Below are 19,220 nucleotides of genomic sequence, written 5' to 3'. Positions count from 1 at the left end.
ATGAAATCAAAGCATTCAACATTGTTTTTAGTTTCTATCTCGTCCAAGTTTGTGCTTTGCTTTCTAGAGCACGGCTGTGAACTCTGTTGGGTGGAGTCACTGGGTTAAAAAGGGTAAATGAAGTGTTCATTTGAATAAGTCTTAGCTGGTGTCCTTCTTTAGGCTGAAAGAGAAAGGAGACAAAATGCGCAACTCAAGAAGAAACATGACACATGGCCATAATTATCAATATCTTTTTGGCCATAATTATCAATCGAAACATCTAATGGTAAACCACCACACATTATCTAGAAGACCAGAGAGAGAAGTCTAAGAAGCCTTTTGTGTGTGTATATTTCAGGGACTACTTATGCCAGGAAGCTGGGATAACTCAGGGAGGGGTCTAAGACCGGTGTCACACATGGATCCCACTGAACCCAAGGTGGCCTCTCACATTTGAAAATGCCAGTAGCCCACATGCCCACTCACCACTACCAGATCTACCTGACAAAGGTGTTAAAGAGAAAACAACAGGCCCACAATGGCATCACTTGTGCTAAAAGCCCATGACACCAAATCTAGATTTAATATCTAACCTAATTGCAGTTCCAGCCTCTCCCGGGAGTGGAGTGAAATAATCCACTCTAAACTTCTTAGTCTCACCCTCTTGCTGTCTATAAAAACTTTCCATTTTGCACACCACCTAGGAGCGCCCTTCCAGTTGCTAGATGGGATACTGCTCGATTCATAAGTAGTTTAAGAAAGCCAATTAGACCTTCAAACTTACTCAGTTGAGTATTGTTTTTGTTTTTTGTTTTTAACAAAGGTATAGTGGTGGGAGGACCAGATGTTTCATTCTTCTGTATATTAAAAGAAAAAAAAAGCATATTTATTTCTAATTTCAGAGTTTTTCTTGTGCCTGTCTAGACACTTCAGGGAAAAACAAATTTAAATCACCAGTAAAATTATGTTCTAAAATAGAAGAAGACGTGCTAAAGCACTTGTAAAGACATTACTATCACACGCCTGGAGATTCTTCACTCGCCAACTTCTGCAGATATTTTGTGGCACCAGAAATAGTGGTTAGCTCTCACATGCTGTTCTGCTTCAGCTAGCTAGCCACCTGCAGAAATAGTTCTTGGTTTCTCTTCCTTGTCTAGATACTAGGCAGGGAAGCACTCAGAAAAACACAGATTTTTAAATTCCCATTCACACGTGCAAAGTGAATTAGGATATCAAAGAATTACATAGGTTATTCTATCTATAAAATCCTTTGTCCCAATTTTCTGAATATTTTATGGCAACATTTTCCCCAGCTAAATTATTATCCTATAATAAGCACCATGATAGGAGTTGCATAATTATAAGGATTTAGGAGACATTCCACAAGGACCTCCTGATTTATTTTTTTTAATATTCGTATTACGACTTCCTAATTTAAAAGGGTAAAATGACCCATATAATAATACATCATTTGAAAAACAGTTTTATATACATTATCTCACTTTAGATAATCATTTATTAGTTTTTCTTTTAGAAACTATGCTCGTTCAGTGTTTTATGTTTTTTTCATAATCAGTAATTTATTTTGAATTGTGGGCCTGAGTAGCAAAAATTGAAATGTGTTGAAGTAATCGAAACATCTGTAGGCGGTTTGTGTCAAAATCTACGCTCTCTGTTTATTTTTAACGAATTCAATAAGCCAGTTTAGTTATGGAACTTGTTACTAGTGTAAAAGCAGAGGAAATACCTGGGTTGCACAAGCCTTTCCTCAGCAGGGTGCGGCAGGGGCAGGTGCTGTGCCCAGGTCTGTGTGGTCTGCAGACAAGGAGTCTGTCCTAGTGCTGTGTGTTTGTTTTCTGTCTTACTAGTCTGGGTTTTCTATTAGACTTGTAAAAAGACCAGTGTTGGATATTCTCTCAAAAAGTCTAGGTTAAATTCTGATCGAGGCACTAGAGTATGTACATGAAGAGCATGAGTGTGTTAATACCTAAATGTTCATAATGATTAACCACTGGAGGACTGGTAGTGTGACATCTTGAATGCCCAAATACCCAGCAGGTTTCTGCCAGAGAAAATAAGTTGCTCAATATTTTGTTTGTCTTCTCAAAAAATAGAATGAATGAACTAGTTCCTCCCTAAAGTAAAAATTTAGAATAAATGTATTAATTCGATACAATGCTCAACACTGAAAACCTATTTTTAACTTAAAAATGGACAATTATTTTTCTTTGTGTTTTAGCATAGACTTACTTGATTTACAGATAGGTGGCTTTTCAGAAGCAATATGTGATTTTATCAGTCTCTTATAAGAAACGATTATTTATACACGATTTTTACCCAATAGAATAGCCTATGGGAAGTTTAGAGGAATTAAATGAACACTGAAGAAGAAAAGCATGCAAGAGATGAATTTCACTGAAAAACCACTTTCAGATCGAATGTGTGATTCTTTCCCTGGTGAGGCCAGTTTTCAGGCCACCACAAATGGCTTTCATCATGTCACAGTTGAGTCTGGCACTGCTACTGATATTATTAGGTGGTTTGCACACTTTTGACTCATGGATTCGTGTGCCCGAGTTACCGCAATAAGTTCAGTTTAGACTTTGCATTTCATTATCAACGAAGAATGCACTGGTAACTGGCAGGAAACTTCCATCTGGAGCAAAATAATCAGAACATTTTCTTATGGTTGAAAGCATTTTAACTTTTCCCCTACTTTCATTTAAATCTATCTGAAGAAAAAAGAGGGAAAGAGCAATTTGCGTTTTGTACCAAAGAAGTCTTAGACATCAGTGATTACTATAGTTTCTCTGTGTTGTAAACTATGCACATTCCTTACATATCACTCCATAAACTCTTCTGTATTTTGGAGGATATCCACAGTATGAACTCTAATTTCAGAGACTGTTAACACCCTGCCTAAAGCAAAGAAAGTTGGCGGTGTCATTTCCCCTTCCCGAATTCCTTTTTTGGTAAATTTAAGGAGGGTCGTAAATTGAGGGTTCCTCTTTGTTTCCCACATTTTTGAGCTGGTGGGGTACCCCTGAGGTTTGTGGCTGCCGGCTGCCTACTTGAATAAACACCATTCGTATTTCATGGTTCTCACTAGGAGCCACTAACAGCCCAGGGCAGTTTTGCTTTTCACCTAACTTGTAGGAGAATGAAGAGGCCCTGCCAAGGTTCAGAGAAGGATAACAAAGCTTAGGCTCTTTGATGGGATGAACTAACATACAAGTCTAAGTGCATCGAGCCCTTTCCCCCAAGGAGGACTTCATTGGGGGACCGGCATTCAGGCTGTCCACTGCAATACTACCGGGAAATAGCACTACAGAAAAACAAAAGTGATTCCATTGAAATGAGCCAAGTATGGGCTTAGGGAAAATGAGGGTCTATCTGTTAAGCTTTGCTATGACTAGGATCTCTGTGATTTATAGTATTTTCCACGGAACTGGGTTTCTTTTCATTGAAGAGAATTGTAGGATCTGGAAAGCATTGACTTTAGTGAAGCACTGTTTGAATTCAGCTTTGAGGAGGCTGCAATGTTCCTTTATATTGAGAAAATGTCTTCATATATTTGTTGGCTAATTAATATGACATAAAATGACATTTTTAAACACCATGCATGGCATAACAGTTGAAAAAAAACAATTGCACTATTAAAACCGTGCTCTGGCCTGGACCTAGCTCCTTGTCAGAGTGGTGTGAGAACCTCCAGCCTGTTCCCCACAGCACCGGGCTAGCCACCCCTTGGTTTTCGGAGATCCCTAAAATAGATATCTTGTTAGATCGGCTTCATGACTCCATTCCTGAATAGCCACTTAGATCCCGAGGCAGCTGCATCCCGGCAGTTGAGGGTCCTTCAGACGTTTTTCTAGTCTACTTAGATATTCTGAGTCAGTGATGACACTCAGATGCCACTAGGAACCAGGCAGTGAAGTCAGCCGGTGGGGACTGGGATGAATTTAAGAGTACAGTAGCCCCCCGTATCTGCCGTGGCTACGTTCCAGAACCCCCAGTGGTTGCCTGAAACCACAAATAGTCCCAAACTCTGTATATACTAGGTTTTCTCCATATATATATATATCTCTACCTACCTATGAAAAAGTTTAATTTATAAATTAGGCATGGTAAGAGATTAACAATAATAACTAATAATGAAATAGAACAATTGTAACAATCTACTGTAATAAAAACTATATGAATGGCTTTGGGGCCATTATTAAGTAAAACACAAGCACTGTGATACCATGACAGTTGATCTGATAACTTGGATGGCTTCTAAGTGACAAACAGACAGGTAGAGGGTACAAGGTGGGTATGCTGGATGAAAGGATAATTTACGTCCTGGGTGGGACAGAGTGGACGAAGGGGGAATACTACAAATGTTTATCTCAATGGAGAAGGCTTATCTCCTCCAACCCTTTGTAGCCAGCTGAGAATGTGAGTCCAATGTTCTTAGATGTTCCAAAGGGAGCTGAAAATACAGATTTGGTGTGTAATCTGATTCTTAAATGCTGGTAACTAATCCAACATCTGAGGCCAAAGCCAACACGATCGTAGCCATGGATGACCTCGGGGCTCCCGAAGTGCATTGGAATAGCTGTGCTCTCAGAGCTGAGCTGCTCACGTGGAGGTCCACCATGGGTGCCAAGTCAGTCCCATCCCCACACTGGAGCAGTGTCCTTCTGGTGGCCTGGAGTGTGGCGCCTCTGGGTGGAGTGGGCGAATAGGCCAGCTCGTGTTCTGGGGCTGGGCTTAGGAAGGCTTCTTGGTTGGCACGTCTGGTCGTCAGAGTCTGCCGCATGTCTGAGTGGGATGTCTCCAGCCCCTGGATTTCCACTGCATGGTGATGATGGGTACAAAAACAGTAGCATCTCAACCTTTCTAAAAGGTACTACCTTGCACAGTGTAGTAATTTAATGAGTAAATCAACCATTTTCCAAATGCTAGTTCCCTCCTTCATCCTTCCTTTCAAAAAAATTCCTTAAGAAATTAAAAGCTTTAAAAAGTGTACGAGCAAGTCTGACTTGCCCACTTTTCCAGTAGCTATACACAGCAATCCTGTGAACTGTGTGTCTCTATCCGTCCCCTGAAGATGAAGAATTTTAAACTAATGGAGTTAAATAACTTCCCCCAAGCTACATGGCCAGTGACCAGAGAGGCTGGGCTTTGCTTTTCCATTACATAGGGAAAACCAGGAAGACTTCCTTAGACTTTCCAGACTCATAATCATAGACTCATTGAGGTGAGAAGAATCTGAGAGATTAACATGTCCATCTGTCTCGTTTCAGGGATAAGTGATTTGCTCCCGATTCCTAATCATTTCACTTTTCCTTGTCCTATTTGGAAAGTCATAATTATATTATCAAGAGCGATGACTGAAAGTGAAATGTTTGTGTTGCTGGTTATATTTCCATTTTTGTGCCTCCAGCTTCATTTCTTTTAGATTCAGCCAGATTTTCTTTAGACCCTGAGGCTATTGGCCCTTGCTAATTTTTATAACTTGAATAAATGGAATGCAAGTTTTTGAATACAGTGATTTTGCTTCTACAGTCTTGTGAATGTCTGTTGAATTTAGAGGAAGCCACAGATCAAAGCAGATGGGCCGGGCAAATGTTAATATAGACGATGGTGTTTGACCAAATCGCTACCCGAGGAGAAAGCCCATGCTATAATTTTAACTAGATGGTGGAGCCTTGTGTGGTTTGTAATGTCACTTGAAACCCAAGAAAGGACTTGTTTTGTGCAGTTTGGCCTATTTTGTTGTTTATTCTGATTACACAAAGCTCAAGGGTCCTTTGGACGTTTAAAAATGCTTATTTCAGTTAAAGTACTGATTACGGTTATGATTTCCTTTTTTTCTTTCCTTTCCTTTTTCTGGGATTGCATTTTGGTTTCCCACACAACTCTTTCTGATTTACTGTAATTTCCTTCTATCTAGACAACTATTCTATTACATACAGCAACTGCCACAATATCAGTGCTACCTTCCTAGTGTGATCATGGCAGCAGAAGAACCAGTTTTTGCAGTGAAAGCTGAGTCACGGTAGAGAACATCGGGATCTTTCTTGTCATATACAATGGAGGGCAGAGATATCATTGGAATTTCCTCTATATAAAGATATGTCCCTCCGTAGGAGGAAATACACTGAGAAGTCGCAGTAGTCAGTTTGGCCTGTGTTTGAATTCTCCCCCACCATCCATACTAGGCGTGTGACCTTGGAGAAGTTATTCAGCCTATCTGAACTCATTTCTTTAACTATCCAATAGTGTTAATAACACCTTCAAAGACTATGGTGAGAATTAAACAGGATCATGTTTTACAATGTCTGACACAGACAGATACTCAGTAAATGTTTATGTGTTCATTCATTTGACACAGATTTGTGGAGCAAAGACTCTGCTCTGGGCACTGCCCATTCGCTTCTTTCTCTTTTCTCCTCAGTCACTTGTTCCTCCCCATAAAGCCAGACCACATAGGATGGATATTTCTGTTCTTTCAACAAATCATTCCTTTGGAAGTTCTGCTAGTGAAAAATTACATTTTGTTCTTAGATTGCCTTTTTTGCATGAAACCAAGGAAGAATGTGTGATGGAATTGCAAAATTTAACCTACACTACAACTTAGATGTGAAGAAAAATGAACTCTGTTTAGTCTATACATTTTGGCTTCCTTCCTAAGCCCTTACCTTCTGATGAGAAGGAAAAATAACGTTACCTAAACACCCGGTTTAAAATGTAGTCTTATTCAATGATTTTTACCTATTTGGATACCACTGTGCTTCCCTGGCTCTCAGATAACCTCTTCTTCCCCAGCTTGTCTGGAGCATGAAAGAAGGGTTGAGGCTGATGAAACCTCACAGTGATGGGATGAGTTGGTGTCTTTAGTCACAGCTCCCTGGCTGCCCTGGTATTCCAGAGCATTGTCCTTTTTCGTTTGGTGCTGCTTGCCCTGTGTGGGTGTTTGCAGATGGGATCTGTGGTTGGTCTCACAGTCTGTTCAAAGTCCATAGTGTGCCCTGGATGACCTGCCCTCATTTCAGTTTCCCCTGGTGCTGGAGAGCCCTTTGAAGTTTGGCTGGCCTTCCCTCTAGCCTTCGTTTTGATAAGCAGAGGCTTGCAATTTCTGGGTTCCCTCCATGTCCCTCTGTCTGACCATACTATGCTGCTTCAGGATGGGTCCCTAGGTTTGCATGGAGGCACGCCGCACATGAGGCCAACTCATTCCAGAGTCAACGCAAAGTCTCTTCAAGAATGACCTCTCTGCTCTACCTTTGCAGGTAACCTGATTTGCTATTGTACCTTTCCCATCCTGGGACAAACTCAAAAAGGCTAGGGGAGGGGAGATGAGGACAACTTCACTCATCTGGCTACATCTTAGTGACAAACAGTTTACTTTTTTTTTTTTTCAACCTTATTGTGGTAGACCTCTATGATCCGAAGCCTCTCTACTTGGTCGTTAAAATACTAAGGGCTCACAAAGGAGTTCAGCAAATCCCTTCTCAAAAAGCTTGCATCTTCTTCTTCTTTTTTTTTCGAATGGCAGAAGGAGAACATTACTCTTTTTCTTATTCTCCTATAGTAAATTTGAACCTTCCTTCTGGGAAATATCATTACCTAAGGCAGACTAATGTGAAGATTTCTACTCGGAAAGATAAAAAGAAAAAAGTGCTTTTCAACATTTGCCCCTGCTACAGAACCATGGCTGTTGCCTTCAAGGAACCCATTCGTTATTAGCTTGTGGTATTCTAATAGTCCAGCTGACTGGACTGAACCCAGATGTTGGTGGCCGTGGGTAGTGGCTTACTGTCCATTGATTTGGAGTCAGTGGCTGATTACATACTTTTAAGTAAAACTTCTCTACCCGGTGAGGTCTCCCTTCCTCTTCTTCTTCATTATCCTCTTCTCGCTGTGGGTTTCTTTTTCTCTTTGCTCCCACATTTGCACTTTGCTCTCACACTGGGAACATATACAGGAATGAGCATCACACAAATGCATACATTGCCCCTTTCTCTTTGTCTATATATACCCATTTATAGCCCCTCTTGCTCCAGCTCTCTTTCTAGATCTTTCCCCTTTGTCCTTCTGCGTGTGTCAATATTGATTACTTAATGCGATAGCAATCATTTTTATAATTTATTGAGTCCCTCTTGCATAGTAGAAATGAGAAAGATCTTTTTATATTGGCTCTCTCATTTAATCCTTAGACTCTCCATTGTGGACAGGAAGAAACTGAGACTCAGAGAAGTTAAAAAAAAAAAAAAAAAAAGTGTTCAAGGCTACAGAACTAGCCCTGGCAGAGTTAGGACTCGAATGAAGGTTTCATTGGCCTCTAAGCTCATTCCACTAAGGCACACTGTTTGGAATGAAAATTTAGACTTTCAGAATGAAGATTTTATATAAATTGAATTATCCCACAGTAACTCTGAACATGAAACTCAAAAATCATCTTATGATGACTTGTCTGAAAACTATAACTTTGAAGGAAAGAATAGGGAACTTTTCAGAGATGATTAATCTTTGATGCAATTCTCGAAGAAGTGCTGACTAACGGTCCGATGACTGCTGTTTTGATCTTGGTACAAGTTAGGAAGTGGAAAGAAGTTCACTCAAATTTGCTAACAGTGTAGGTCTCCAAATTATTTTGGTTCCAGATTTTTTTTCTGGGCTAATTTAACCACTTCCTTTTTCATTCTCCTGTTTTTGAAGCCAAAATATTTCCTCCTTTTCTCTTAAGTTATTGTTAATTTTTAAAATCATATATACCATTTTTAAAACATCTTTTACTATCTGTCCTTCCCCCGCCCGCTTTCTTCTTCATATTTTCTTCCATTTTCTCTTCCTTCGTTTTTTGCATCCTAGTTTGCATCCGCGTTCTGTCCCATTATATTACTGAAAATAAAATGTACTGGAATCCTAATCTCTAAAATCCTGACCATCACATGTAGGGCCCTTTGAAGTTTGCTTTTAACTTTTGTTCGTGGTTGGCTAACTCACTCACCAATCACAACTGTGTCATTGTAGCATTTGGAGGTGGGTGCGTGAAGCCCTACTGGTCTATTTTTCTTTTTTGTGAGGTTTTGCTAAAAGATAATGGTAGCTCAATGAAAAAAAAAACCTGATTGAGCATTCATTCTAGAAAAAACAAAAAGCGAGTGTGCATGTGTGCATGTCTTTGGGAATGAGAAGGAGGTTAAATTCTATCTAAAGAATGTACAGTTATTTGCTAAGACTTACCTCTTAACATTCTCTTGAATCAAGGTGGACTTTAGTATCAAATCAAAATGATAATTAAAGTGCTTAAGTGACTGACATTTTAAGGAGTAGGGAAACGAGAAGAATAAAGAAGAAAAGTTTTCAAAAAGATTGCATAAACTAAAACTAAAGCGTAGATAAATCTCTTTCCTCTTCTGCTGACATTCCTCCCTCCCGTCTCATTTCCTTGGTTGGTTTGTCCACAAGAGAGAATGAGGAGGATTCCTACAGGGTTCCTCTTCTCAAAGCAAAGATCTTCACAGTTTCCTGTCTCAGAGGAAGTGGGGAGTTAAAGGAGCAGATTCTCTAAGGCTAGGAGGAGGCCAAGGTTAGTTCCTCAAGTTTCTTTGTTATTTTTGAGATAGGAGATTTTTCTGTCCTCAAGTTGCCATGACCTTTCAGGAAACTTTACTGCTAGCGATTATCAGAGGCACTCAAAAGAAATAAAGCCTGCTGCAATACCACAGTTATTGATAGGCATAGGTGTTAGTAAAGACCAGTTTCATGTGTAATACTTATGAATTGTTAAAGTTTTAAAAAGAAATGATTTGTATAAACAAGGATATCGTTGAATCACGTGACATCTGTATCTATGTGTTTGTTTTATTTGTGCCCATGTCATTAATCCATGGGTCCCATTTCTCTCTTTCTGGTAAGTTGCAAGCAGGCAGTCAAAGAATGGAACTGCTTCTGGCACTCAATATGCTGATCTTTGCAAAGAAGCTGTCACCAATCTACTTGGATGGGAAGCATTCCAAATCATGTTTCTAGTGTGACCAAAGCCTGGCTTTACCATTCAGCCTCCTTGACCAGGTCCAGGCCTGCCCTTAACCAGTAACAGCCATTTGGACTGAAGCTGAGGAACACTAATTGACTGGTAGGGGTAATCAGATCCAGATAACTGCTGGGGAAAGCAGTAATCAGAAACAAACAGGGGTGCATGGCAGATATGAGCTAGGAAACAAAAGACAACAGTTTAGCCCCTGAGTGTGTTTTCTTGCACTTTTACTTTTTTTTTCTTTTTAATTCAAATTAGGGTCTTAGTCAAAGGGTCTAAACAGCAAGAAGTGGCTTCCAAAAAGAGAAGTTTAGACTATTAAAAAGAGTATTTTTTTTTCTATGTCAAATAGGCATAATCGGTTCAGGAAAATCCTCCCTGGAAACTACAACAAAATAGCACGATATTAAGAAGATAAGCCAATAAGGTGGTCAGAGAGAAGCCTACTGGAAGAATCGGGAAATGTGATTCTAGTATTTCTCTGTCTTTTTCTTTCTGGCAGGGATTACAAACGCTCTCGCTCTCTCTAAAATGTCACCTTCGAGGATGTGTTGTCAGCCCCTTTCAGTTGTGATCTCCAGAGGAAAAGGGAAGATTTAATAGAAACTGTGGGATGCCAATATTCAGATAATTTTCAAGTACAAGTGTGAGAAATAAGAGCCAAGATTTCCAGGATTTTAGTAATATGCTTGTCACTGTCAGCAGACTTAACCCAATTGTATGGTCTTCGAATTTAGGAGGCAGGCTAAAAAAAAATAAATTTATAGAAGACAGAGACTAAAGTTAAAAACAACAACAACAACAACAACAACAAAAACTCCTTTACTTGGTTGCCTGGGTAACTTCTCCTGATTGGAATAAGGCAGACATGTGATGCAAAAACTCAATTGTTTCCTCTGAGCACACTTTTACCATCTCTTTTCTTGTGTTCAACTTTATGAGAGAGAAAGGGCAAAGTTTTCTTTCTCAATGCACAAAAAGAGATGCAATGATGGTAGACTAGAAAATGAGACAATTAAGAGTGTGGAAGAGGCACTCATTTCCCTCTTTCTGGTAAGTTGCAAGCAGGCAGTCAAAGAATGGAACTGCTTCTGGCACTCAAATAGCTGTGGGATTTTGAGGCCAAAGCCGCAAATACTGAAGTAACACAAACACTGAGTAATGGGAAGGCATACATAGACTTTTCAAAAGTCAAAAAGCTTGAAAAGAGGACAGAAATTAGATTAAGCTAATGTTGCTTAACACATGAAATTGGTTGTTAGCAATTCACGGAGCCCATGGGATACTCAGATTCTATAGGGCATTTCACACTCAGACCCAAAGCAATGACAAATGTTACAAAGAGCAGAGAAAAAAGTTAGACTAGAGTAGAAGAAAGGAAAGAACTCCCAAACCTTATATCTGACACAATTTTAGATCTCAGTTGGTGAAGAGGAATCACAAAGGCCATATGTAAATAACAGGGCTTACCAGGGACCTGATACTGACTCTAACATTAACTTTTAAAAACATCTTACAGAAGTTAATGCATGTAGAAAAATTAATAACTACTAATAAAATTAAAAAATTCAAAAACAAACACTTTTATTTTTAATACCCAGAACTAACATTATAGCTGGCACCTAATAATCATTTAATAAATGTCAGCCATTTAAAAGTATGTATAGAGCTTCCGGTCAAGATGGCGGAGTAGGTAAACACTGTGCTCACCTCCTCTCACGACCACATCGAAATTACAACTTAACTACAGAACAGCCATCATTGGGAGTCACCTGAAGTCTAGTTGAACAGAAGTCCTACAACTAGGGACTCACAGAAGAGGCCACCTGAAGATTGGTAGGAGGGATGGAAATGTGAAATGGGCTGGTCCCACACACATGTGTGGTGGTTGAGAATTGAGAGGGATATCTTGGCTGCAGAAGTCTACCTGGAGGAGTGAAGGGTCCTGGCCCCACACCAGGATCCCCAGCCCAGGATTCTAGTGCTGGGAAGAGAAATCAATCCTCAGAACTTCTGGCTGTGAAAACCGGCAGAGATTGTGATTGAGTGAGACCAGGGCAACTGGAGTTCCAGGTGTTCCTCTTAAAGGGCCCATGCATGGACTTACTCGCTGACAGACTCACTCACTTTGAGCTCCAGAGCTGGGGCAGCAGCTTGAAAGGTGCCAGGGACATACAAGTTGAAAATGAATTATCTGATTTCACCGTGAGGGTTGGAGGGTCAGCTTTCTTCCAAACAGAAGTGCTGGTAGAATCCATTGTTTCTTCATTGAATACTTCCGCAGCCCAGTGTGCAGATGCAGGTGGGCACCATATCTGAGTCTTCATCAGCCTAATACTGGATGCCCTGCCCAGGTGATTCCCTGAGACCCTGCCCCACCCAACTTGTGGGACCACCCAAGCCACCCCAGTGGCATTTTCATACAAATGGCCTATCTTGGTTCATGCTGGGGACTTTCATAAAATCTCTCAAAGGTTTGCAAAACCAAAACAAGCAGCAGCTGGCCTCAGTGTGCCCTATACATTTTGCTGAGTGGCACCAATGCTTGCACTAGCGACAGCTGGCCTCAGATTGTTGTTTGGCCTCTTGAGGCACCTCCAAGCTCAATGCGAGTGGAAGATATCTGCGTATTGCTTGGGGACTCTTGGTCAGGGCACAGCCTGTGGCTGAACTTGGCCTGCAGTGGGGCTCCTCTCAGGAGGCCCTGGGGGCTGGCATGTCTGGTGCCTAGCTTCAGACCAAGACAAAGCACCACCTGGGGCTGCATCTGAGGATGACACACTAAAAGAGCCGACTGGGCAGGCACCAGAGCCCTGCCAAAGTGAATCCTGCTCCATAGGGTCAGCCCCTCACCAGCCAGTCCTCACAACCAATCAGCCCAAGGGTCAATCCCTCCAATTGATGTGCAAATGATAGCCAAGGTGCACTACGACAGAGAGGCACACATAACACACACAAGAGACATACCTGAAGGACCTGGCTCAGGTGACCAGGGAGGACTGTGCCATTGGGCCCCATAAGACACCTACTACATATGGCCACTGTACTAAGATTAGGAGACAGGGCAGCCTTACCTGATACATAGAAACAAACACAGGGAGGCAGCCAAAATGGGGAGACAAAGAAACTTGACAAAATGCAAGAACAAAACAAAGCTCCAGAAAAGGAACTAAACAAAATGGAGAAAGCAATCTACCAGATGCAGAGTTCAAAACACTGGTTATAAGGATGAACTTAGGGGACGAGTAGATGCACTCAGTGAAAACTTTAACGAAGAGATAGAAAACATAAAAGAGAACCAATCAGAAATGAAGAATTAGAGGAATCAACATGAAGATTACATTAGATTTCATGAAGCAGAGGATCAAATTAGTGATTTAAAAGATAAGGTAGCAGAAAACACCCAATCAGAATAGCAACAAGTGTCTACAGCCATACCGCCCTGAACGTGCCTGATCTCGTCTGATCTTGGAAGTTAAGCAAGGTCAGGCCTGGTTAGTACTTGGAGGGGAGACCACCTTGGAATACTAGGTGCTGTAGGCATAAACCCCCCTCCCCAAAAAAGAATAGCAACAGGAAAAAAGAATCCAAAAAAAAAAAAAAATGAGGATAGTTTAAAAGGCTCTGGGACAAGAGAAAGCATACCAAAATTTGCATCCTTGGGGTGCCAGAAGGAGATGAGACAGAGCAAGGAATTGAAAACCTATTTGAAGAAATAATGATGGAAAACTTAAGTAAGCTGGTGAAGGAAATAGACATACAAGACCAGGAAACACAGAGAGTCCCAAACAAGATAAACCCCAAGAGCCCCACACCAAGACACTAAAACGCCAAATATTAAAGAGAGAATCTTAAAAGCAGCTAGAGAAAAGCAATTAGTTACTTAGGAGGGACGTCCTCTAAGACTGTCAGCTAATTTCTCAACAGAAACTTTGCAGGCAAGAAGGAATTGGCAGGAAATACACAAAGTGATAAAAAGCAAGGACCTCTAACCAAGATTACTTTACCCAGCAAAGCTATCATTTAGAACCAAAGGACAGATAAAGAGCTTCCCAGACAGGAAAAAACGAAAAGAGTTCATCACCACCAAACCAATATTAGAAAAAATGTTAGATGGACTTCTTTAAAAAGAAGAAAAAAAGATTAAAAATATGAATAATAAAATGACAATAACTACATATCTATCAACGATTACTTTAAAAGTAAATGGATTAAAAGCTCCAATCAAAAGACAGAGTGGCTGAGTGGATAAGAAAACAAGACTCTCAACATATGCTGCCTGCAAGAGACTCACTCCAGATTGAAAGTCACACACGGACTGAAAGTAAAGGGATAAAAACAGATATTTTATGAAAATGAAAGTGAAAAGAAAAAAAAAGCTAGGGAAACAATACTTATACCAGACAAAATAGACTTCCAAACAAAGGCCATGATAAGAGACAAAGAAGGACCCAGTAGTCTAGCTTCCAGGTATTTATTTGCACAAACCCAAAACACTACTTTGAAGGGACAGGAGAATCCATATGTTCATTGCAGCATTACTTACAATAGCCAAGATATGAAAGCAACCTGAGTGTCCATCAATAGATAAATGGATAAAGAAGAGGTGGTACATATATACAATGGGATATTACTCAGCTTATAAAAAAATGAAATCTTGATGAACCTAGAGGGTATTGCGCTGAGTGGAGTAAATCAGAGAGAGGAAGACAAATGCCGTATAATTTCACTTACATGTGGAATCTAAAGGATAAAAAAACAAACAAAACAGAAACAAAGTCATAGATACAGAGAACATTTTGATGGTTGCCAGATTGTAGGGAGTTGGGGGCTGAATGAAAAAGGGTACAAATTGGTAGTTACAAAATAGTCATGGGATATAAAGTATAGCATAAGGAATATCACCAATAATATTGTAATGACTATGCATGGTGTCAGATGGATACTGGATTTATTGGGGTGATCACTTCATAAGTTATATAAATGTTTAATCTCTGTGTTCTACACCTGAAACTAACATAATATTATATGCCAACTGTAACTAACATAATATTATATGCCAACTGAACAATAAAAAAGTTATGAAAAACTAAAAGTTTATGGAAATATATATTTATACATATCTACCTATTGACCTATGTATTTTTAAAAAATCTATATTTATTGGTAAACCATATATTAGAGATATTTTCCATGTTAATAAATGTATTTTGTAGTTTTATTTTCTTTGTTTTACTGCTAATATCTGTATGCTTTACAACATAAAATAGAATGTTGAGCATCTTGGCTGTATCTAGAAATCAATGGAATGTATCTATAAATGCAGTGAAATCCCTTGTAAGTCTCAAAGGAAAAAAAAATAATTGCAGAGATCAAACATGCACACATTTATATGAATAGATGCACGGATGTGGACTAAAGAAATGAAGATCCATTGTGAGCCCAGAGAAGACAAATGAGCCTCTCCCTTCCTTGATAATGATCCCTCCTTCTTCCCCTCGGTCCCCTAGATCTTCCCAGATGTCCTCTGGTTGGCTAAGTCCATCCAGGATTTCCTGATTATAATGAGGAAGCACAGATGATCACACTAGTGAGTTCACATTAAGATCTTATCACCTTTTGACCTCTAGCCCCACCTCTGTTTACCAGTCTGAAAGCTGGTTCACATGACTGTAAATGGAGAAGAAAGAAAGGAGGTGAAGAAACAAAGCAACATATGCCAGCTCTGCTGAGCCACACCTTGTTTCTCTCTTCCTGTGTAATGATGAGAAGCAGAGCCTTGGGCTATTACAGTTTAGGGTAGGAACAGAGTTGCAATGTACGAGCAGATATTTACCTACTCAAAGCAATTATTTTTCATTGAGAAAATAGAGCACATCTGTGGAAGTTTGTTTATTTTTCCTACCAGCAAATCAGTCATTCTGCCCACATCTTTCACATCTTTTCTCATGGTCTTGTTTTCACCAAAGGTTATTCTCTCTAATTCTGTCCCAGAACCTATTTCCCATTAGACACAAACTTTGTCCTCTTATTTTTTGTCCAGTATCATTCCCTCATCATACAAACAATCTTTAGTAGCTATCAAATTAAAAAGCAAGCAAATTTTGTCTATGGCCATGCTACCCTGAACAAGCCTGATCCAGTCTGATCTCGGAAGTTAAGCAGGGTCAGGCCTGATTAGTACTTGGATGGGAGGCCACCTAGGAAGGCCAGGTGCTGTAGGTGTAAAAAATAAAAAAAAAAATAAGGAATTGTAAGCTGACAAGGTCCTTGTAATCTGTGAGGTCAACCAAGGGTTGCCTTGCCTAAAAAAGAATAATAATGATAATAAAGAATAAATAAAAAGCAAGCAAATTTTAAAAAATGCAAAATCCTTTGTTGAATCCTTATCTCCCTCTTCCTCCTACCTCCGCCTATTTTTATTATGTTCCTTTTTACAGTAAAACTTAAAGAAATTTTGCTAATATGCTGTCTCCACTGCCCGAACTCCATTTTATGTCAGCACACTCTAATCTGGTTTCTACCTTCACTAGTCAATAAAATAGCTTTGGTCAAATGTGTCAATGACTTTCATGTTGACAAGGCAATGGGCGTGTTTTGTCTCAAACTTGTCAGCCTCTCAGCATTATTCCACATGGTGAACAGTTTCATCTTTCTCCCCTGACTTCAGTAACACTTTGCTCCCCTGGGGTTTCTTTTACAATCCTGACTGCTCCTTCTCCATTTCTTGTACCGGCTCTCCTCCTCTGATGGGCTTCTAAGAGTTGGACTTAAGGCAAGATCATGGGTCCTTTTCTCTTTTAAAGGGCCAGAAAACAAATTCCTGGCTAATTTTCAACTATGGTGGGTTCATTAGGGTCTGGGGAGACCCACTGGGTTTTTATTTCTCAAATCCCCAAGTGCATAAGTAGGATTGACATATTAGCAGTTAGAGGAGCCTCCATATTGAATTACTGGCCTGTAGGGAAAGAGAGACCATAGCGAAGAAGGCCAAGTGGAAACCTCTGAAACTGCCCCCACCCTCCTCAGTCAAGGGAGAAAACAAAGAAAAATTGCACCCTGGCAGTAGGGAAATGGCAGACATTCATGCGACTGTTATAGACATAAAAAATGCAGGTGTGCTAGTCATATCTTTATTTAAGTCATCAGTCTAACTCCTGCTATTACTGGACGGCTCTAGAGAATGAATGGAGAAAACCACAAGCTCAAACAAACAATACCCTTGATTTTGGTTACTGTGCTGGATGTGGTTTTATTGCTAGATAAATACGATAAAATAGGTTAATAAAGCCTCAGGAACATGGTATGTGGTCATCGATTTGGGAAACGGACTTTTTAAATTCCAGTTAGGAAGAGGATCGGAAACAGTTTCGACTCATGGGACACAAATAATATTCAATTGTAGCTTCGACCCAGGATTATGTTGGATTCATTCTATCAATGACATCATGCTGATTGGACAGTACTCTAGAAGACTTTATACTTTATAAGACACATGCAAGATAAATTATGAAGATTCGGGAACCTGACACTTTGGTGATGTTTTTATGGATCCAGTAGTCAGGAGCATGCTGGGCTATCCTCTCCTTTGTAAAAGGCACACCTTGCATGCTCTACCACAAAGAAGGAAGCACAATCCAGGTAGGCCTCTTTGAATTCTGGGAGCAGCACAGTATACACCTAGGAACACCACTAGCATTGAGTAGGGACCAGATCTCTGGAGATCATCAAGGCTTTGGTGCAAGCAACCCTGCCATTTGGGCCAAATGGCTGATACCTAGTTGTGTTGGAAATGCCAGTGGTGGATTTTACCAAATCACAAATTAGGGCAGGTCCAGCGGCAGTCTGCCGAAATGGTCTATCTGAGATCAAGCCACCATATGACTAGAGGGCATGTCACTCTCCAGATTTGCACAAGTGCCTTTCTGCAGCTCGCACCTATGGCCACATGAAGGATCTCATATAATCAGCTGAAGGAGGACAAAAAAGCCTGAGTTTGATTTTTCAACAATCAGTCTTGGTATGCATGTGCAGGCAAAAAATAAACAATAGTTGCATTGTAGCTACAGCCAGGGTTGGCCTTGAAAGGTAGTGGAGATGGAAAATCTTGCCAATGGAAAGTGCTGTAGGGTTACACCTAGTCATCTACATTGTATGCAGGGAGAAGCAGCCCAAATAGTTTCAATGATGAGCTCTGTTAAATATTTAAAGTAGAAATAACACAAATCTCACAGAAACTTCTTCAAAATATAGATTAATAAGTACAATTCCAGTCAAAAACTAAACAACTTTGTGGGTAGAAATTGACATCTTGATTTAAAAATTTATATGGAAATGCACATTAATAATGAAAACAATCGTGACAAAAAAAGAACAAATACTCATATTATCTGATTTCAAGACTAATTATACAACTACAGTAGTAAACACACTGTCAGCATAAGTATAGACAAACAGATGTAAAGAGTGAATATTCTACGACCCTTTTGTATGAAGCTCCAGAATGGGCTAAAATAACAAATAGTAATGGAAATTGCACAAATGGTTTCTTTTGGAGGGAGTGAGATGGGGCTGGAACTGACTGTGAAAGACCAGGAGGGAGCCCTCTGGGATTATGGAAATGTTTTGCACGGTAGTAACATGGGTGCATACAATTGTCAAAACTCATCTAACTGACCATATAAGACCTGTACATTTTCTGTTTTTAAATTATAACCAAAAAAATGTTTTACCTCCTGAAATATGCAACAACATGGAAAATCTCAAAAACATGTGTAGCAAAAGAAGCCAGACACCAAAAAGTACATTTTGTGTAAATACATTTATATGAAGTTAATCATATGCTAAACTAATCTATGGTGATAGAAATCAAAGCAGTGGCTGCTTACAGAGGGTGAGGAAGGGTCATTTTCTGGCGTGATGAAAATTTTCTATGTCTTGATTGTGGTGTTGGTGACATGATATAAACGTTTATCAAAACTCATCAAATTGTATACTTACGATGTGCATATATGTAACATCATTAAACGTAAAATTTTTTGGTGTCCATCCAAATGACAAAAGTGACCTGTTTTTGGCAAAAAATGTAGGCAAATGAGCATTCACATACCTTCTTATAGGAAATGGAAATGATATGTCTTTTCAACAAGCAATATGTCACCTCTATAAATGAATAACACTGTGACCTTTAGTCTAGCAACCCTAT

The 19,220-nt window shown here is 39.8% G+C and overlaps 2 pseudogenes; both read left to right on the top strand.

The window, feature by feature from the left end:
* The first annotated feature begins 13,439 nt into the window (after positions 1-13,439).
* LOC111745657 lies at positions 13,440-13,558 on the top strand (annotated as a pseudogene).
* A 2,563-nt stretch (positions 13,559-16,121) lies between these two features.
* Positions 16,122-16,240, top strand: LOC111745651 (annotated as a pseudogene).
* The last annotated feature ends 2,980 nt before the right edge of the window (positions 16,241-19,220 follow it).

This window comes from Pteropus vampyrus, unplaced genomic scaffold, assembly GCF_000151845.1.
Source record: "Pteropus vampyrus isolate Shadow unplaced genomic scaffold, Pvam_2.0 Scaffold6, whole genome shotgun sequence".
Classification (NCBI taxonomy): Eukaryota; Metazoa; Chordata; class Mammalia; order Chiroptera; family Pteropodidae; genus Pteropus; species Pteropus vampyrus.
The sequence above is the reverse complement of the archived record's forward strand: the minus strand, read 5'-3'. Positions and strand labels throughout refer to the sequence as shown.